Source organism: Coenobita brevimanus, chromosome 69 (genome assembly GCF_032717465.1).
Source record: "Coenobita brevimanus isolate Jiangsu-jjx chromosome 69, ASM3271746v2, whole genome shotgun sequence".
NCBI classification, from domain to species: domain Eukaryota; kingdom Metazoa; phylum Arthropoda; class Malacostraca; order Decapoda; family Coenobitidae; genus Coenobita; species Coenobita brevimanus.
This window is the reverse complement of record NC_137022.1, coordinates 24,264,148-24,270,403: the sequence shown is the minus strand read 5'-3', so window position 1 is coordinate 24,270,403 and position 6,256 is coordinate 24,264,148. Positions and strand designations below refer to the sequence as shown.

Here is a 6,256-nt window from a genome sequence, read left to right as displayed (position 1 = left end):
GGGATTATGGCGTCTGGTTATACTGTTGTTAGATATGCTATAGACAGATTTTGAGAGAGAGAGTGAGGTTTTCCTGCTGATGAGGTAGTGGATATGGAAACCTACCCATATGCAACTCCTCCTCTCTATGCGAGGTGCTCAATATGAAATAAGAAGAAACTACCTTCATAAACCTGCAGCAAAACTACTGCAGCCAATTTAAAAAGTTTCTTTGAAACTCGTAGAATGTGAAACTGTTTTATTAAAAGGCCTTCTTATGGACAAAACTGAAAACTGCTAAATAATCAGCTGATGCAACAGCTAACATGTCAATTCAACTCAAAATTTAAGCCAAGGAACTCTGCATTTCATAAGTCACAAAAATGACTCTTTATAATCCAAACAGAAAGTCACATAACAGTCAGTTGATGTGTCAGCCAAAGGAACAACTGACATGATAAAATAGATTCAAAATTTCAACCTGAACAACTTTGTATTTCATAAGAATTTTGCTCTGAGCTCTCCAAAAGCAGATATTCCAGAAGGAGAAATATGAAAAAGATCCCCAGATATACAGACCTATCAGCTTCACCACAGGTAAAAATACCCATACATAAGAGCTGCCCACTTACAGACCTGTTGACTTCACCCACACATAAGAGCTGCCAACGTACAGACCTGTTGGCTTCACCCATACATAAGAGCTGCCCACTTATAAGATGTGCCCTGTTTAAAAATTATCCTTATGTAGTACAGGCAAACCCCAGTTTAATGATGCAATTGTTTAAGTAAAAACCCATCACTAGGTGGCATATTGTAACTCAGGGTAGATTTAACATGTAAAGTACAGTATAGGGATGCATTTTGGTGCCTTGGGTTTCCACCCAACCAAGTTTACCCACTCAAATGAGTCTAAAAACAAGTTTCTAGCTAACCTTAACCCTAAAGAGCTATAAAACAAGCTACCTAAGCCTAAAAACATGGGGTGTGAGTTGGGAGCAGGGCAGTGAAATGGCAGGGGACAGGGCGACATGGAGGCGATTTGTTTGTGGCCACTCCGAATGGGATTGAGGCGTCTGGTAATAGATAGATAGGTAGATAGACCTCACCTAAACCCAAAAATAAAATCTGAAATTCATTAAATATGTCTGCAAAAAATCAAACTTAGTAAACTGTACCCCAAAATGACACTGTTCACTCCACCTGTGACTAAAACACATTATTCTACGTCTAAAAGAAGCAGTTTATAAATCAATCTTTAAAAAAAAAAAAAGAAAAAAAGAAAAAAAAAAAGTCATACCGGGGTTTGGCCATCGTTCAGTGGGGTAGGATGGTATTTCTACCCCCATCGCTATGCGGGTGAATCGCATCTAGGCATATCGTATCTCGGGGTCTGCCTGTAGCCTTCCTGTTGACACGAGGCTATCTATCTATCGTCAGATGCCCTAATCCCATAAGGAGTGGCCACTTCATTTAAGCAGGATGACTCTTACATATGTTTTTTTTTTTTTCCACTAAGTGCCTTGTATCAACACTCAATGAAAAAAAAAAACCATGCGTACGAGTCTTCCTGCTTATACAATGTGGTTGATATGAAATATGTCTGTATGTAAGCTTTCCCTCTTATCGGCAGTGCTCAATACAAAGAAATACCTGTATGTAATGGTTTTCCTGTTGATATGAGGCACTGGATATGAAAAAATACCCATACATAAGAGTCTTCCGGCAATACAAGACCTCGATGTGAAATAATACCCATACATAAGAGTTGTTCTGCTTATACGAGGTGCTTGATATGAAAAACTACCCATATGTAAAAGTCTTTCTATTTATACAAGGTCTTAATATGAAAAAATACCCATATGTAAAAGTCTTTCTGCTAATATGAGGTGCTCAATATGAAAAAATGCCCATACATAGGTGCCTTCCCACTTATACGAAGTGCTCAATACAAACAAATATCCACATGCAAAAGGTTTCCTGTGCATGCAAGATGTTCGATGTGAAAAAATACCAATTTCTAATTATTTTCCTGTTCACATGACATACCCAGTATGAAAAAAATACCCATACATAAGCTATTCCACTTACACAAAGTCCTCAGTACAAAGAAATACAGTATACATATGTTCAGAGTTTTCCTGTGCAAATGTGGTGCTTGATATGAAAAAGTACCCATTAGTACTAGTCTTCCTGCTCATACAAGGCACTCAATAGGAAAAAAAAAAAAAAAATTACAGTACTCATACGCAGTTTTTATGCTGATATAAAGCGCTCGATTTAAAGAAATACCTGTACTCATATACAGGAGTTTTTATGCTGATATGAAGTGCTCGATTAAAAAAAAATACTCACAGATAGCTTTTACGTTGATATGATGCCCTCTATTAAAAATACTCATACACTAGAGCTTTTATGCTGCCATGAAGTGCTCGATTAAAAAACAAATACTCATATGAAGGTGTTTTTATGCTGATATGAAGCGCCTGATTAAACAAAATACTCAGATGAAGTTAATAAGCTGATATGATGTGCTCGATTTTAAAAAAATACTCATGAGGAGTTTTTATGCAGATATGATGTGCCTGATTTAAAAAAAAAATACTCATACACTGGGAATTTTTATGCAGATATGATGCCCTCAATTAAAAAAAATTCCTGAGTGGACAACCTAACCCCTACAGATAACGGAGGTTTTCGTTCATTTTGTTTCGCTTCGTTTCGTTTTTTAAAGGCTCCAACATGCTTGCATGTGTCGGCCTTGGTCACCTAATGGAGGCTCTCCACGCTGCACGATCCATTGCAGCCTCCCTGTTCAGTCCCTTAACCCTAAGGCCACACTTAATGACCTCGTCCCATGTCTTTCTCGGTCTACCCCTCATAACCCCACCCCCAATATTAACACTTATCACCTTCCTCACCCAATTATCATCCCCCATCCCCTCCACATGTCCAAACCACCTCAATCTACCTCTCCTCATCACAACACCAATACACTCCAGTCCCATCCTACCTCTCAACTCTTCCATCGTAAACCCAGCCCCTCCAGGCCTTGGACGCAGGGACGCACTGCACATCCACCTAATCATTGTCATTTCTGTACGTCTGAGCCGGCGAATATCTTCCTCCTTCACTGCCCAGGTCTCACTACCATACAGCATTACACTCCTAACACATGCTGCATACAAAGACCCCTTAGCACGTAGGGAGAGCCCTCTCAATGTCAGGAGAGGCAAGAGCTCCCTGAACTTCTTCCAACCACTTCTCACCCTAGCCACAGAGCTAGCTCCAGCTCCACCTCCAGCACACAACATGTCTCCGAAATAACAAAACTCTTCCACACACTCAAGAGATTCACCAGCAAGTTCAATCCTTTCACGTCTGACAATCTCCACCTGCTCACAACAATTCAAATTATCATCTTTATATTTACCTGCCATAGCAGTCAACACTAGAGTACGCATCTTCCCTTCGGAGGAATCGACGAGCCTGGCTGTAGGACCTGCCCGGACAAGGAATCATCAGGGCCTGGACGAAGAGTCATCAGACCCCAAACGAAGAATCATCGGAGCCCAAACAATCATCGGAGCCGGAATTAAGAATCCACCTGGGCCTGCCAACAGCTCTAGACTCTCCCCATCCCCCCTGCCCCAGGAAATGGATGGTGAACTGCAGTGTCGGTTCAGAGGCACATCCCATACCATACACCATAGGACCATACCTTAAAATGAAAACCGCCTTATTTTCTATATACTGAATATATATATATATATATATATATATACACCATTAAAATTCTCAAATATCACCAAAAAACTAAGGCGCGTTTTTGTGAGGCCTGAGGCTCAAGCCTGGCTTCGTTCTTTGGCTTAAGCCAAAGTGGCCCCGCAAAAACAGTACTCGAGCCGTACTGACGAATGTAAACAAACACCCCGGTCAGCTGATGACGCAAAGCAGCATGGCAGATATTAGAGAATCATATATTTTCAATCTAAGCAGTAGTTCTTCCCTCCAGATGGGAACTTTTCCGTTGTTTGCAGAGACACAAGAGTCTGCGACTGTTGTGTCCACTCTTGTAGAGGCATACATGAGCCAGGTCACTGTGTTGTCGTCTTTAATGGCAACAGGCACTAGGTACATAAAGCAGCTGTGTTAATCACTGGAATTATTAATGGCATTATATAAGGAAAGCTTTTAATTTACAAACTTAGGGTGCTTGTTAAGAACCCTAGGAACAAGGTACTCTCAGTGACAGTGTATGAGAAAGTAGACAGAACTCTTCTTGATATTATGGTGTAGTGGTAGCAAAATAATAATGCTGGAGACAACACATCTGTGACCATCATGTTTGTAATGTGGTCAAAAAGTTATGTTGTTGATGGTAGGAAACAACTGGAATCATGGACTGGTTAGGTTTTGATATTCGTAAGATCTAACATATCAAAAGTTTGGTGAGTAAAAGTCTGATAATAGGTTATTGCTTCATTTTACGCACTTATTAAGCTTGGCAGCGCCAGTAAATTTACAGCCATTGTTTTACTATTAAGGAAAATCAAACTTCCATAATTGTCTGAAGCTGATTGTATAAGGTGAACATACCCCAACACAAGTATCTCCACATTTGTACCTCCCACTTCCCATCTACACATTGGAAAAAAAAAAAAAAAAGTATTACTGGTTAAATCATGTCAGGCGTATAAGTTTAAGGCGGTTTTTGATAAGAGTCTGTTTGTGACTAGGTAGCTCAGAAGAGGCTTCATAGGCCAATAGTTTTCTTGGCAGCAGGTAATGAGTATGTCAAATATTTTGGTAACGAAGATGATGAGCCTAGGCAGCTGCCTATATGTTGGTTGGATAAAATTTGAATGTAGGATCATCCAGACAAGAGTCTGGCATGCCTTATTCAGTTTGGTAGAAGATGAGCTAACTTCATCATGCAGATGTTGTGCCCGCCAGATTTATATATTTTTATATCTATTTTTTTCTTTTGGGTGCAGATGATTGGCCATTTAAGTATTAAGTTGGCCAAGAAGCTGTATGAGTGCATGTCTGGTTCATTCAGGTGTGCATGCAACAGGCAGCACTCTCTGTATGTGGCATGAACTGTACCTGCATTATGAACTCTTTATCAGTGCATACTTTCAGGGGAAAGGAATTATCAAGATTATACTCATTTGGTTTGGACATGTGGAGAGGATGGGGGATGATAGTTGGGTGAGGAAGGTGAGAAGTGTTAATATTGGGGGTGGGGTTATGAGGGGTAGACCGAGAAAGACATGGGACGAGGTCATTAAGTGTGACCTTAGGGTTAAGGGACTGAACAGAGAGGCTGCAATGGATCGTGCAGCATGGAGAGCCGCCATTAGGTGACCAAGGCCGACACATGCAAGCATGTTGGAGCCTTTAAAAACGAAAACGAATATTGAATGTGTGGGGAATTTCTGCCATAGGGTCACATTGCCTTGTGATTATTGGGTATCTGGTAGTGCTCAATTCGGACAATTTTTAGATTCGCACAACCAGACATTCTTAGAAACATAAGTTTACCAAATAAGTTCTGGGCCAATACAGACCATTTTTCATTATATGCACTTTGCTCGCCAATGAATAATACTTGCATTAGGTTGAGTTGGGTTGGGTTAGGTTACATTAGGTTGGGTTGGGTTAGGGTAAGTAGTAGGCCCACAATACATATTTTTTTCATCAAACCTGACTGTTTCCTATGGTTTTGGGTGTGATTCTGTTCATTTCGACCTTTATTTCTAAAAAGAAATAGTGGATTCTAAGGTGATTGCAAAAATATTCATTCCTTTGAAACCATTGATTGGCAATAGATTTGAAGGGCAAAATCAAATGAATCACACCAAAAACCATTGGAAACACTCAGACTTGATGCAAAGATCAGTGGTTGTGTGAAACTAAAAATTGACCCTCATTTCCATTCAGGTGTTCGGCCATACCACGTTGAGTACACCGCTTCCCGTTCGATCAGCGAAGTTAAGCAACATTGGGTCTGGTTAGTACTTGGATGGGGGTGACCGCCTGGGAACACCAGATGCTGTTGGCATCCCTACGTCAAGTGGGGTTGGTGGAGGATTAGTGCCCCTCCCTGTAAAACAACTAACTCTAAGCCCTTGGCCACCCTGTCTGGGATACATGGCGTCTGGCAATGAATGAATGAATGAAAAAAAATTTCCATTCAGGTGTTCCCTTCAGTGAGCTACTTTGCTGTTAGGTCAATGTGTCCCCCCACCCCCTCAAAAAAAAAATATATATA

General features: G+C 40.6%; 1 pseudogene; it reads left to right on the top strand.

The window, feature by feature from the left end:
• Positions 1 to 5,925: 5,925 nt before the first annotated feature.
• LOC145406254 (5S ribosomal RNA) lies at positions 5,926 to 6,046 on the top strand (annotated as a pseudogene).
• The last annotated feature ends 210 nt before the right edge of the window (positions 6,047 to 6,256 follow it).